Below are 16,228 nucleotides of genomic sequence, written 5' to 3' on the forward strand. Positions count from 1 at the left end.
CTCCGCTTCTATTGGCCGGCTGCCGCGTGACGTCGATGTGACGCCGAACGTCCCTCCCACTCCAGGAAGTGGACGTTCACCGCCCACATCGAGGTCGTATGGACGTGTGACGGGGGTTAATCGTTTGTGCGGCACATGAAACAAATTGAACGTGCTGCACATACGATGGGGGCGTTGCAAATCGCATACGATATCGTATGCGAAATCGTAACATGTAAAGCAGGCTTTACGCAATTCCACATTGCACAACAAATTGTGTATTTTCAAAATGATTGATGCCAGAAATTTGACATAAATACTTTGTTGAATAGGCCCCTACTTCTCCATGAAAAAATGGAAGCATTCCCAGATACAGTATGGCTTGTACAGTAGTACAGCCATACAGACTTCTTGAGTGCTCTTGTACGGAGCTATAATATGGCCAAGTATATCAATAATTGCATTTACAAACAAATCAAATAATGATTTTTTTTGTACAGTTTTTATATTTATATATCTATATCTAAACATATATTACACTGTAATATTTTAGGGGAACATGTAAAAGATAAGCTGATGTTAAAACGGTAGCAACTGTTTTTCATTTTTCACATGCAAGTGCAACAACAAACCTGCAAAACAAGTTGCAAAAGAATCTTAATGAGGCTGATCCATAGATGTTCATTTTGACTGAGATCCTAAGAGCTCACTAGAATGACAGGTACTGACATAGCTGATCAACAACCCCCCAGCTGTTCTACCTGTTTTGAAGGTTGTAAAAACATTTCTGATGATAAAAATGGAGGTGTGTTTTTAATGGAAAATAAACTGCAGATAATACATACAAAATATTTAAAAAAACAAAAACATCAGTTTCAATTTCTTTATCCTATTATTCCTATTCCTTTTTACTGTATCAATACGGCATCATGGCTGCACCACCTGATTTTACATGAAGAGATCACGAGGAAACGCTCTTCAATAGTTCTTCAAAACTGGTTATTTCAGAATCTAAAAAAATCTTGCAGACTGGCAATCAATGTATACAGGTTTTAAAATGTATTAAAAAATACAATTTTATAGCCATAAGTAAAATAATTACATGAACCCCATAGTAGAGCACCCAAACAATCTCCAGGGTATGCATTATCTAATTCTTTATCATTATGGTGTGTGCCCACAATCCGGTCATGCTGTGTCCTGGACATGTCCTCTCCTGCAGGGCCCTGAGTGCTCTCCGCAGGAGATTGCAGCTGCCTGTGCCCATGATCAGGGATGGGGCCGCTGTGGTCTCTTGGTTCTTCCTTGTGGCTTCGAATCAAAAAATTAACATGCTGCAGGCCGGGAAGCCACACCGCAGGTCAGTTTATGCTGCAGAGAAAAAAAAGCACAGTGGGAATGGGACTTGTAGAAATCCCATCCACTATGCTTGTATTGAACATCGCAACGCTTTGGACATAGCGATAACACGCTTTGTCGAAAACACTGTGAACCCTGATTGTAGGCACACAGCCTTAGGCACCTGCTCAGTATTTGGTGAGTTTTTTACCTCAATATTTGCAAGCCAAAACCAGGAGTAGAACAATTAGTGGGAAAGTATAATAGAAACACGGCACCACTCCTGTATTTTTACCCACTCCACTTTTTGGCTTACAAATTTGTTAGGACACTTTGTTAGAACAGTTAAATGCTGCATTTTTCTTGGTAAAAATAGCAAAAAAACAACTTGTGAACATTCCCTTATTGTATTATGATTGTATCACATAGTCATCTCAATAACCTTTCAATCTGCCATATTCGGACATGTTAACGTCTTGTAGAGGGTCTTCCACGTTTAAGACTGAGGAGAGTTAGTGGCAAGAACAGCATTACTCTGGTGACCTCAATGCCTTCATTGTATCGTATTATGTGGTCTCCTATTTATATATATGAGGACTATGTCATATTATTGTCCCCTGTCGTGACTGCCCATGGGGGGGTTCACAGATATTTTACTTTATCACAGGGTAAGTTAAGCCAGGCAGCCTTGTTCTAAGAAGAGGTTGTCCAGTTGGGACAACCTATATACTGTAAGCCTTGAGATTAAACTTTGCAAGGATGAAAAAATGAGTTACTATATTATAAAAAAATACATTTACTTTTATGTTTCCATTCATGTTATTGATATACCTGGGTTACAATGGCTCTTTTTAACATGACAGTGCTTTTTTGGATGGATCATATATATCCATTGCATCACACGAAACTGATCACAACTGATGTCAAAATTTGTGCAAAAATTGCCATCAGTGTTTTTCTGCTTTTCACCCTTTTCTTCGAGGGGTGGGTCAAGGGTCTACCTGGACCTGTCAAGCACAATAACCGATGAACCGGACACATGGGAACTCTCCCATTGCAAACGATGGGATCAATTCCTTAATTAGTTTCCATCTGGTGACAGATGAAAAACAAAAAATTCAGCGCTGGATATTTGTGAAGGGGCAACCTAAACAGCATGCGAACATATCCAGCTATTTTAAACAACATTGATGTTGAATTTGGCTTTAGAAACTCAGATTCCTAGAAGTGTCAATCCCAGGAGTATTGGTATATAGTAATGGAATCTAAAAGATTACTTCTCAGAGGAATAAGAACAGCATGGCTCTTTTTATAACTAACCCCAGAGTTAATTAATCCTAAGAGGGTTTTCATCTGCAGTGATTTTGCATTTGCAAAAGATTAGCTTTAAGGCATACACAGTGTGAAAATGTCTTGTAAAACATATTGGATGTAGATTTATTTGTGCAGAAGCTATTTATTTTTGAGAGATGCTCTACTGCATTTCCACTCTTTAAGAAGTGAAGAAAATATTAACCCCTTCAAACAAAAGAGCTCAAAACACCAGAATTACGTTTTTTGGCCACCACAACATTGTAATAAGAGGCGATCAGAACATCACATCTACCCACGAAAGGGTATCAGTAAAACGTCAGCTCAGGGAGCCAAAAATAAGCCATCACACAGCCCCAGATCCCCAAAAATGAAAACATTGGCGACAAAATCAACATTTTCTTTATAAAGTTCTGAAAAAAACCCTAAAATTATACATTTGCTATCTATGTACTAATACTGACTTTGTGAATCAAATTACTGGGTCAGTTTTACCATATGTAAACATGGTAAATGACCCCCTCAATAAACATTGGGATTGCGCTCTTTAGGGGATTTGACTGCACTTCAATTTTTTCCCTGATTTCCAGTACACTATATGGTAAAATTAATGCTTTCATTCAAAAATACAACTTGTCCTGCAAAAAACAAGCCTTCATATGTCAATATTGATGGAAAAATTAAAACGTTATGGATCTCGGAAGAAGGGGAGGAAAAAACGGAAATGTAAAAACGAAAAATGGCAATGTCATGAAGGATTTAAAATCTAAAGTATTATTTGTACTAACTAGAGTACTAGCGTACAGTCAGTATGGGTAAATGTACATGGGGAGGGGAATAATGGAAAAATGCTAATTGGAGTTTGCTATAAGCCTCCTAACATACCTGAACAAATAGAGGGTGAAATGCTGGAACAAATTGAAAAGGCAGCTAATAATAATAATCGGGTTCTTATTATGGGGGATTTCAACTATCCAGACATACAGTGGGACATAGAATCTTCTGGTTGTGCTAAAAGCTGTAAATTCTTATCTACCATTCAAGACAATTACCTCTCTCAGATGGTAGATGAACCGACGAGGGGAGATAATTTGCTAGATTTGGTCCTGTCAAATAGACCGGATACAATTTCAGATCTACAGGTCCGGGAGCACTTGGGCACCAGCGATCATAATATGGTAAGCTTCAACGTAATATTCAATAAAACATTTCAAAGGGGAAATGCTAAAACCTGGAATTTTAGGAAAGCTGATTTCAACAAATTAAGGGAAGAGCTTAAATGTGTAGATTGGGACAAAGTCATGGTAACTGGGGATACTGAACATAAATGGGGAAAGTTTAAGGATATACTGCTAGAGTCCTGTAAAAAACGTATACCCTCTGGTAATAAAACGTCCCGGAATAAAAAGAAACCACTATGGATAAATAAGACTGTACAAAGTATAATAAAACAAAAACAAAGGGCGTTTAAAATCTTGAAGGCTGAGAATACAGAAATAGCATTTCAGGAGTATAAAGATATCAATAGGCAATGCAAAAAACAAATCAAACAAGCAAAACTAGCTACTGAAACAAGAATCGCCAATGACATTAAAATAAATCCCAAAATCTTTTATAAATACATTAATGCCAAAAGGAAAACAAAGGATAGTATTGGCCCCTTAAAATATAATAACAAGTTAGTTATAGAGAACAAACAAAAGACTGAGATATTAAATAGGCATTTCTCTTCTGTGTTCACCAAGGAACTGACTGTACCAGGCATCATTCAACAAGTGAAAAATCAAAGTTCACCACCCGATATAATTAATTTAACACAAGAAGAAGTACGCCTACGTCTGAGTAAATTAAACATTGACAAATCCCCAGGGCCAGATGGCATTCATCCACGAATATTGAGGGAATTGAGCTCCGTAATTGACAGACCGCTGTATCTTATCTTTTTAGACTCACTTGTAACAGGGTTGGTGCCTCAGGATTGGAGGATTGCTGAGTGGTACCGATATTTAAGAAAGGTAAGAGGGTAGATCCAGGCAACTACCGTCCAGTAAGCCTGACATCAGTAGTATGCAAAGTTTTTGAGGGCATTTTAAGGGATGACATGCAAAAATATGTTGAAGAAAATAATATAATAACTGACAGACAGCATGGATTCATGAAAGATAAATCGTGTCTAACCAACCTGTTGGGGTTCTATGAGGGGGTAAGTGCAAACCTGGATATTGGTAATGCAGCTGATGTGATTTATTTGGACTTTGCAAAGGCATTTGATACTGTACCACATAATTGCCTTATATTAAAGCTCCAGAAGCAAGGACTAGGGGAAACTATATGCAACTGGGTAAGGAATTGGCTAAAAGATAGGAAACAAAGAGTAGTCATAAATGGAACATTCTCTAAATGGGCCATAGTCAGCAGTGGGGTGCCACAGGGATCTGTGCTAGGACCAATTCTTTTTAATCTCTTTATTAATGACCTTGTGGATGGGATTGATAGTAAAGTGTCAGTCTTTGCTGATGACACCAAACTATGTAGGATATTAAAAACTGACCTTGATAGTACAATATTACAAAAAGATCTGGATAAGATGTCATAATGGGCAGATACTTGGCAAATGAGATTTAATGTTGATAAATGTAAAGTAATGCACCTAGGACGGAGCAATCCTATAAATGCGTATACATTAAATGGAAGTAAACTCGGGACTACAGAACAGGAGAAGGACTTGGGTATTCTCATTACAAATAAGCTGAGCAGCAGCACTCAATGTCAAGCAGCAGCTGCAAAAGCAAACAAGATTCTAGGGTGTATAAAAAGAGAGATTAGATCCCGTGATCCCAACGTATTGTTACCCCTCTATAAATCACTTGTAAGGCCACATCTGGAATATGGGATTCAGTTTTGGGCTCAACATTTTAAAAAGGACATTCAGAAGTTAGAGTCAATTCAAAGGCAGGCAACTAGACTACTACAAGGGATGGAAGGCCTCCCATATGATGACAGGTTGAAAAAGTTAGATATGTTTAGCTTAGAAAAAAGACGTCTCAGAGGAGATCTCATTTATATGTATAAATACATGTGTGGTCAATATAAAGGACTGGCACATGACTTATTTCTTCCGAAGACAATACTAAGAACCAGGGGGCATTCACTGCGAGTGGAAGAAAAGCGATTCCGACAGCTAAATAGGAAAGGGTTCTTTACAGTTAGAGCAGTCAGACTGTGGAATGCCCTACCACAAGAGGTAGTAATGGCAGATACTATAACAGCTTTCAAAAAAGGGCTGGATGATTTCCTCAGTACACACAACATTGTTGGTTATAAATGACTTTGTAGAACTGGTGGAGGAAGGTTGAACTAGATGGACCTAGGTCTTTTTTCAACCTTAGTAACTATGTAACTATGTAACTATAGTCTGGTATAGCATACAGAATGGCTTGTACGCTGAACAGTATATTATTTTTTCATAATAAAAAATGCTTAATTTACATCGGAACATGTACTTTGTTAATGCATGTAATGTGCACTCTACAAAGAGCAGTTTGACCTTCATACATTTACTAAAGGGGGCTTTACACGCTATGACATCGCTAGAGCGATCTCGTTGGGGGTCACAGAATTTGTGATGCACATCCGGCCGCGTTAGCGATATCGTTGTGTGTGAAACCTATTAGCGATTTTGAATCGTTGCAAAAACATTCAAAATCGCTAATCGGTGACATGCCCCCCTAATTTCAATTATCGTTGCTGCTGCAGTAACGATGTTTTTCCTCATTTCTGCGTCAACACACATCGCTATGTGTGACAACGCAGGAACGAGGAACATCTGCGTCCCGCCAGCAATGAGAAAGAAAGGAGGTGGGCGGGATGTTCATCCCGCTCATCTCCGCCCCTTTGCCTTGATTGGGCGGCCGCTTAGTGACGTCGCTGTAACTTCGCGGTGACGCCGAACGCCCCTCCCCCTTGAGGGAGGGATTGTTCGGCAGTCACAGTGACGTCGCAGAGCAGGTATGTGCGTGTGACGCTGCCGTAGTGATAATGTTCGCTACGGCAGCAATCACCAAATGTCGTTACAACGACGGGGGCGGGTGCTATCGCGCTCGACATAACTAGCAATTGCTAGCGATGTTGTAGCGTGTAAAGTGGCCCTTAGATAACTCTTATGACAAGCAGCTATTTGTTCATCTTTTTCTTTTCTAAATAATAAAAAGACATTTAAAATAAAAATAATAAATAATAAAATGAAAATATTTGAAAACTGTCCTTATGTGGGCAAAGGAAAAAAGATAAATATAGTGCTGGATTCAAACTCCTTTTTTCCTGTTCTTATTTGGGCCATAGACTATTTGAGGATATTTGTTCTGTACCATGTTCAAAGACAGAGACAGGTATAATGCTCACAAGGTCATCTGCTGACAATTAAATGGAGTCTATCAGCAGGATTTCATGTGTATGTAGCTCTGTCAAAGGCAAGTCCATCAGTACCTTTACATGACCAGTCCATTCCTCCGTTACTGAGAAATCAATTTTTGAGTAGATATGCAAATAAAGCTGTAGATCTGATGCTTCTGGCATTATAGCTCTATTTCCCGCTCAGAACCGCCTCCTCCTTCATACTACAGAGGCTGTCAGGTCAAACAGGAGGAGGCAGCACTGGATAGAGAATCTAGCTGGAGAGACAGAGGCTTCAGATCTACAATAGGCCAAAAGTGTTGACACAATTGAAATTGTTTTAGAAAATTAAGCATTTAACCTACATAATTATGGCAATTACATACGTTTAACTATATATATATATATATATATATATATATATATATACATACAGTACAGACCAAAAGTTTGGACACATCTCATCTCTAGAACAACTATTAAGAGGAGACTTTGTGCAGCAGCCCTTCATAGTAAAATAGCTGCTAGGAAACCACTGCTAAGGACAGGCAACAAGCAGAAGAGACTTGTTTGGGCTAGAGAGCATATTGAATGGACATTAGACCAGTGGACATCTGTGCTTTGGTCTGATGAGTCCGAATTTGAGATCTTTGGATCCAACCACCGTGTCTTTGTAGAAAAGGTGAACGGATGGACTCTACATGCCTGGTTCCCACCGTGAAGCATGGAGGAGGAGGTGTGATGGTGTGGGGGTGCTTTGCTGGTGACACTGTTGGGGATTTATTCAAAATTGAAGGCATACTAAACCAGCATGGCTACCACAGCATCTTGCAGCGGCATGCTATTCCATCTGGTTTGCGTTTAGTTGGACCATCATTTATTTTTCAACAGGACAATGACCCCAAACACACCTCCAGGCTGTGTAAGGGCTATTTGACTAAGAAGGAGAGTGATGGGGTGCTACGCCAGATGACCTGGCCTCCACAGTCACCAGACCTGAACCCAATCGAGATGGTTTGGGGTGAGCTGGACTGCAGAGTGAAGGCAAAAGGGCCAACAAGTGCTAAGCATTTCTGGGAACTCCTTCAAGACTATTGGAAAACCATTTCCCGTGACTACCTCTTGAAGCTGATCAAGAGAATGCCAAGAGTGTGCAAAGCAGTAATCAAAACAAAAGGTGGCTACTTTGAATAACCTAGAATATAAGACATATTTTCAGTTATTTCACACTTTTTTAAGTATTTCATTCCACATGTTTTTATTCATAGTTTTGATGCCTTCAATGTGAATCTACAATTTTTAGTCATGAAAATAAAGAAAACTCTTTGAATGAGAAGGTGTGTCCAAACTTTTGGGCTGTACTGTATATATATATATATATATATATATATATATATATATATATATATATATATACTCGTATATGTATATTTCCTTTATGTGTGTTGGAACAGCACAAACAAAACAGGAAAAAAAGGCAAATTGGACAAAATTTCACACAAAACCTCCAAAATGGACTGGACAAAATCAATTGCATCCTCAACTTAATTTTTGGTTGCACACCCTTTGGAATAAATAACTGCAATCAATTACTTCCTATAACCGTCAACAAGCTTCTTACACAACTTAACTGGAGTTTTGGACCACCCTTCCTTTGCAAACTGCTCCAGGTCTTTCATATTTGAAGGGCACCTTCTCCCAATAGCAATTTTAAGATCTCTGTGTCAAGTGTTCAATGGGATTTAGATCCAGACTCATTGCTGCCACTTCAGAACTCTCCATCGCTTTGTTTCCAACCATTTCTGGGTGCTCATTGAAGTATGTTTATGGTCCTTATCTTGCTGGAAGAAACATGACCAAAGACACAAATCCAGCTTTCATACACTGGTCACTACGTTGGAAACCAGAATCCTTTAGTAATCTTCAGATTTCATGATGCCTTGCACACAGTCAATGCACTCAGTGCCAGAGGCAGCAAAACAACCCCAAAAATATTTGCCCCTCCATCATATTTGACTGTAGGTACTCTATTCTTTTCTTTGTAGACCTCATTCTGTTTTTGGTAAACAGTAGAATGATGTGCTTTACCAAAAAGTTCTATCTTGGTCTCATCTGTCCATAAGACACTTTCCCAGAAGGAAAGACTTACTCATCTACATTTTGGCAAACTGCAGTTTCCGTGTCAGCAGTGGGGTCCTCCTATGTCTCCTGCCATAGCGTTTAATTTCAGGCAAATGTTGATGGATAGTTTCAACTGACACTGATGCACCTTGAGCCTGCAGGACAGCTTGAATTTCTTTGAAATGTGGTAGGGTCTTGGAAGGACCCACAGGTGGCCCTGTACCAGAAATTTGGGAGGGCCCTCCCTCTAGTTCCTATCATCCTGATCTGAATTACCCTCCCCATCAGTTCCCATCAGGGCACTACAAGGTACTGCATCCTGTCAAAGATGCAGGGCCTATCCCCAGGGACCTGGAAGACCAGTGTCAGTAACAGAAAAACACATTATAATCCCCAGTTTTCCCCCATACACACAGACTGGTGACAGACTAAACTTGGACCCAATGGATGGCCACCCAGGGGTGGAGCCGATCCAGTCCACTAGACAACGACCAGGTGGGAGGGGACATACAGACAGTCAGAGAGTGGGAGTTAGGCTGCTTTCACACATCCGGTTTTTGCTGTGCGGCACAATCCGGCACTTTGCACAAAAAACGCAACCGTTTTTTTTTGTCGCCAGTTGCGTTTTTTTTGCATAGACTTTCATTAGTGCCAGGTTGTGCCGCATGGGCTTGCGTTTGGTCCGGTTTTTGCCGGATGCGGCATATTTTGCCGATGCGGCGGCTGGATCGAACGTTGCCTGGCACGTTTTTTTGTCCGGCAAAAAAACCGCATCGCGCCGCATCCGGCCGATGCGGTGCATTTTCCAATGCATGCCTATGGATGCCAGATGCGGTGCGATGCGGCAAAAACCGAATCTGGTGGCCGCATGCGGTTTTTGCCACCGCATGTAACCGGACGGGCCACATGTAAACAACTTATGCAAAAGATGTGGTTTTGTCGCCGCATCCGTTGCATAGGTTTTACAGCCGGATTGAGCCGCAGTGCTCAAACCGGATGTGTGAAAGCAGCCTTAGTAAGTGGAGGTGACAGGAGATGGACATAACTGCACTGACATGGGAGTGTGACGGTAACCTGAGGGCTCACGCGTGTGGTTGCCGGTGGAGTACGGCAAAGCACTCCCAGAACCATAGCACCAACGGGGTACAGAGCCCTAGGTCAGGCAAACCCTCCAAGCAGACCTGATAAAATCTGCACAGTGAGGGGAACATCCAGGACCTCCCTGACCTTAGAAGTCCGGGGAACTAGCAGTAACAAGAGAATCAGGGACTGGAACGGAACGCCGACCATACAGGGTTCACACTGCCGCTGTACGGACCAGACACTGAGAGACAAACAGGAGGGGACCCTCAGATGCTCCAAGCCAAGGGATCCCAACAACTTTAGAAAGGTGTAAGGGAAAGAAGCCACCAGGTCATCAACCGGCACTGGGACTAAGGGAACCAGAGGTGAATACCAGCCTTCCTCCGGGTACCAGTTACCATCTACTATGAGTAAAAAGAACCAGTTACACAGCTACCCCTCATGTGGCCTTCCTTTCTTTCAGCGCCCAACTCTATCACCAATCCCCTGGGGCCTTGGCCCTACTGGCGGAGGGCCCAACATCCAGGCTGTCTCCACATCAGCCCCAGTGGAAAGACTGTGCAGCGGCGGTTCCATCACCATAACTGCAAACCGCAAGTGGCGTCACAACATAAACTTTATTAACTATTGCACTGTATTTAATCCCTTTTTAAAAGCACCCCCCAGGGTCATGGAACCGGGCAACGGCCACCCAGTGACACATCCCAGTAGTACACTGCCCGGGACCGAGTACCCCATAGCCCTGGGCGGCACAATAGCAATGCAGCATTGCCTCGGCGAGGAGGCAACAGGGTCTGCATAAATCACTATCTTTAGGTGATAAACCGCACACTGCAGCAGAGTTGTTGAAAAGTCTAATAGACAAGGCAAATCTGTGGCTCTTGCCATCCAAACCTACAACCAGCCATGGTCATGTGCATCTGTCTATGTGTCTGTTTCTGGAATGTGTAGGATGAATATGTCTGGAATGTGCAGGATGCAAAAAGTAGAGACAGGGCACAAAAATAAAAACGTCTGAATCAAACCATCACATTGGTTGTAAATATAAGATGGAAGGGTATACACACATATAATTTAAATACTATATACATATTAAAACCATTTAAAAAAGAGGAAATAGGGGAATGTGTGGGATGCAAAAAAAGAGACCCAGGGCATGATATAAAAATCATACCTCCCAACATTTAAAGATGAGAAAGAGGGGCAAAGTCTGCGGTGCGCATAGCGCGCTGCGGCAATTTTGGACACGCCCCTAACCACACCCATTTTGCAATCTGTCATGCCCACATTCAATCCTTTTCAGCACTGCTGATCACATTGTTTAGGCTGCGTGCCCACGATCAGTGTTTGCAGCATTTTGGATGTAGCGTATTTTTGCTGTGTCCAAATCGCTGCCTTGTACAGTACAAGCACAGTGGAGGGATTTCTAGAAGTCCCATGCCCACTATGCTTGTTTTTTCTGCAGCAAACACTGACCTGCGGAGCGTCTTTCCAGACTGCAGCATATCAATTGTTTGCTGTAGTTGCATGCGTCCTCCGTAGGGAGAACACAGCAGGAGACCACAGTGCACTGAACCCTGATCGTGGGCACAGGCAGCTGCGTTCTCCTGCGAAGGAGACGTGGAGCAGCCCCGCAGGTCAGGACCCGCTGCCTCCAGGACACAGTGAGTCCTGATCGTGGGTACAGGCATACGCACATATACGGTACATATTTGAAGACAAATTCCCTAAAATGCATATAAACAAACAAATCTATACACAGTCATCTACACTGACATACATGGATATATACATCATACATATACACATATTGGAGGTAATAATATGGGGAAGTCGGCTGCAGCCGCACTCACCTACCCCGCTTGTCTCTGTCCAGCTCCTCCTCGGCATGTGATCACTTGGCATCACTTTAACAGAACTAGCCACGCACAGTGCACACTGACACCGCTGTGTATGTATTACAAGGGAGGATGGGAGTTTTATATACTACATATACATATATATATATATATATATATATACACTGTGTATATATATATTTATATATATATATATACACACTGTATATATACAGTATATATCACAGGAGGGGCTGGAGGCTACAGTATATACATCACAGGAGGGGCTGGGGGCTACAGTATATACATCACAAGAGGTGCTGGGGGCTACATCACAGGAGGGGCTGGGGGCTACAGTTTATTCATCACAGGAAGGGCTGGGGTTATAGTACATACATCACAGGAGGGGCTGAGGGCTATAGTATATACATCACTGGAGGGGCTGGGGGCTACAGTATATCCATCACAGGAGGGGCTGGGGTTATAGTATATACATCACAGGAGGGTCTTGGGGCATAGACAGCTCTTGAGGGGGCATACATATTAGGCCTGTTTCAGATGTCAGTGATTCTGGTATGTATGTGCTAGTTTTTATACGTACCAGAATCACTGACATATGCAGACCCATTATAATCAATGGGTCTGCACACATATCAGTGATTTTTCACTGACCGTGTCTCCATGCGGCGTACATGCGTATCCGTGATTGCTGCACAGAAACATGTCCGTTTTTTTTCTGGCATCACTGATGTCCCACGGACCACGCTATGGTGTGATCCGTGAAACATGTACCAGAAAAACACGGAAATTGAAAATAAAAAGCTTTTTCAACTCACCTTTTCCAGAGATGCTGAGTTCGGAAGCTGCTCTCTGCTTCTTCCTGCCCGACTCATTATGGCATGCATATTCATTTATGCAGCCAGAGCTGACCCGGAAGTAGCTGCAGAGGTGAGAGAGAGCGGTGGCTGGATGCTGAATCACAGGACTCTTCAGCACCACGGAGAGCAGGTGCGGGGACAGGTGAGTATATGTCCATGTGCAATCACGGAGTACGGATCACGTATCACAGATTGCACATGTACAAGGGACAACCACTGTGTGCTGTGAATCATTGAGTATGAAGGGAAATATGCGTGTTTAACATGTCAGTGAAGAACGTCTGTGTTTTTCATTGAGGGGCATACACGTTACTAAGCGGTATACACATTACTGGGGGAAATACACTTTACTGTGGGGCATACAAATTACTGGTAGCATAGATATTATAAGGGGCATATAGCTCTGCTGTTGGGGCTTATACAGCTCTGGGGGCACATATGTGAAGCCCCACCAGTGATGTGTCGGTGCATTACCTTCAGGGACTCCACTCGGCTGGATCCTGTCACGGGTAGGAGATCTTCTATTTAGGATTGTCGTGACGCCACTCTCAGAATTGCGGTCAGTGGGGACCGCCACTGCAGATTGAGGGACGCCTGGGGCTGATGGTGGGTGCAGTCAGTTGTAATAGCCTCCTGAGAGTGAGGCAAGCCCCAGGGCCCTGTGTGAGTGTGTAGAACCACAAGGCGCAGAATAACTCAGCACAAGCAGAATGTCTTTCAGGGGTTTTACTCACAGAAGGTGGCAGAGTGAGTAACCCGGGCGTAGCTGGGATGAACCAGGCTGGAACCAGGTGTCCTTCAGGCTGACTGATGAGGGTGGCTACCGACTCGCCTTCCTTAGCCCTTCTGTGGTTTGTGGTAACCCCGACTTTTAGTCCCTATGGGGGTCACCCAGGGAAGTAACTGCTCCCCTCGTTTGTTTGCCGTTTGCTTGTCGCCTGGACCAGATCACTCCAGCTGCTTGCCTCCTGTGAACTATGGGCCCTAACTGTGGCTACGTGGCTGCGGCTTTTGTGGTGTTGTGGCGTGGGCTTTAAGGGCCCCACACCGGCAGGTTTAGCAAGGAAAGGTGGATCTATCCCCGCACCGGGATCTGCCGCCCGTTTGGGCCTGGTACTCCCTGACAGTCTCCGTACTTTCCACTACGCGGCTCTCTCTCCAGCTGTGTGTGGTGTTCGGGCAGCACTACCAGGTGACCGTTCTCCCCCGTCGGTAGTCACTGCGCGGACGCTGTTAGACTGCAACAGCCCCAGGGGTCTGCTCCTGACGTCTGCTCTCCCTGGACTGCTGCACTAAACCGGCTCACTCGTGGGACCTGCACTGCTGCTCCTGTCTGAGCTCCACTTCCATGCTCCTCACTCCTCCACACTCTGCTTCAGACTGTTTACTCCTCCTTCTCTTTTCCCCTTGTGCCTGCCTACGCCACCTAGCAACCAGGCTCTCTACCACACCCCTTGAGTGGAGATGGAGGCTTCGCCACCTCCACTCCTCAAGTGGAGGTGAAGGCTTTGCCCCCTCCTGGGATCCCCAGGGGTCCTCTCAAAGGTACATGTGTGAGACCTGATCACTATGCGCCTGTGTAGTCACACCTCGGTCAGCCTTCTGGATTACCTGTATTGTACTGTCCCCAGCATGGGTGCAGTACTCAGTGGTGCCTGACCAGGTCAGGGGCGCCACACATACAGCTCCGATAGGGTGGCTGGGGGCATACAGATCTGGTGGGGGGCTGGGGGCATACAGATCTGGTGGGGGAGCTGGGGGCATACAGATCTGGTGAGTGGGCTGGGGGATATACAGATCTGGTGAGGGGGCATACAGATCTGGTGGGGGGGCTGGGGCATACAGATCTGGTGAGCGGCTGGGGGGCATACAGATCTGGTGAGGGGGGCTGGGGCATACAGCTCTGGGTAGGTGGCGGGGGTCACATACATCGTTCCTTGGTGTTGCAGCTCCTCTTCCTCCAGTCTCTTCATCTGTGGACAGAGCTCAGCATGTTGCGCGGTAGCTCCGCCCACAGATGCACTTCCGTACACAAGCAGCCCAGCAGTGAGCAGTGCACTGGGCTGCAGGTGCCGGTTTTAAAGCGCCGGCAGCCAAGAAAGTGCTGCTGTCGCAGACCCATAACAGCGGCAGCACACAGAGCCAAAGCAGTGAAGTAGCGCTCAGCTCTGCTCATGTGGATAGGAGAGGGAGAAAGTCAGACGGGGCGAGAGCAGGTGGGTGGAGCCACGGGACACAAGGCTCACGATCGTGACACCGGGACACCCGCTCAAATCCGGTACAGTCCCGCTGTATCCGGGACGGTTGGGAGGTATGTAAAAATGTCTGAATCAAACCACCATTTTGGTTGTAAATAAAAGATGGAAATGTATACACACAATGAATTTAAATACATTATAAATAATAGATGGTAGTTGGATGCATAGATAAACATGTACTGTATATATAGAGACAAAAGAAAGTAAACAGTGTGTGTGTGAATAACTGATCCAAGGTGTTCAAGTAGTTAAACTATGGGAGTCTCACAAAGGGAGAACTAAGAAAATGAAAACAAATGAGCAGACCAAGGCTCAAAATCAAATAACAACCACACATAACCTTTGTAATATGTTTAATACACCTGTAAACAATGCAGGAGCATAGTTACCATATGAATGTGCCCCAGGGATGACCAGTGGACATGTGACACTCTTACTGATACAGAGTCCAATTACGTACTGTATTTATTTTCTATATCTGTAACATTCACTGCTGTTTAGAAACACGTGCAAAAACCACAGGAAATCTGCAATAATTTTTATACCTTCGTTTTTATAGCATTTTTGACTGACTTAATTGAAGTCAATCTATGAAAAACGCTGCAAAAACACTGAAAGAATTAACAAGCTGCAGTTTATTTTCGGCACAAAATCTGCAAGTCACAACTAAGCAATGTGCGTCTGACACTTCAGGATTCCCATTGACTTTGCTGGCATTGGATTCCCTTCAGCTATTGTGACAAATTTTCACTCAAAAACGCATAAAAAAATGTGACAAAAATGCAACGTGTGCACACAACCTAATTGTTAAAGGGGTTTTGCCACAAGCAAAGTTAATTGGAAAATTGATTTTAATTAATAGATCTTAGATGAATAATCATTTCCACAATTGGATGTGTTTAAAAAAAATGTCCCTGTGCTGAGATAATCATATATATGTGTCCCTGCTATGTACTGTGTAATGGCTGTGTCTGACTGTACACGGACATGGTCAGATTATACCACATCTCCTGGGCCAGGGAGGATGCAC

This window comes from Anomaloglossus baeobatrachus, chromosome 3 (assembly GCF_048569485.1).
Source record: "Anomaloglossus baeobatrachus isolate aAnoBae1 chromosome 3, aAnoBae1.hap1, whole genome shotgun sequence".
Classification (NCBI taxonomy): domain Eukaryota; kingdom Metazoa; phylum Chordata; class Amphibia; order Anura; family Aromobatidae; genus Anomaloglossus; species Anomaloglossus baeobatrachus.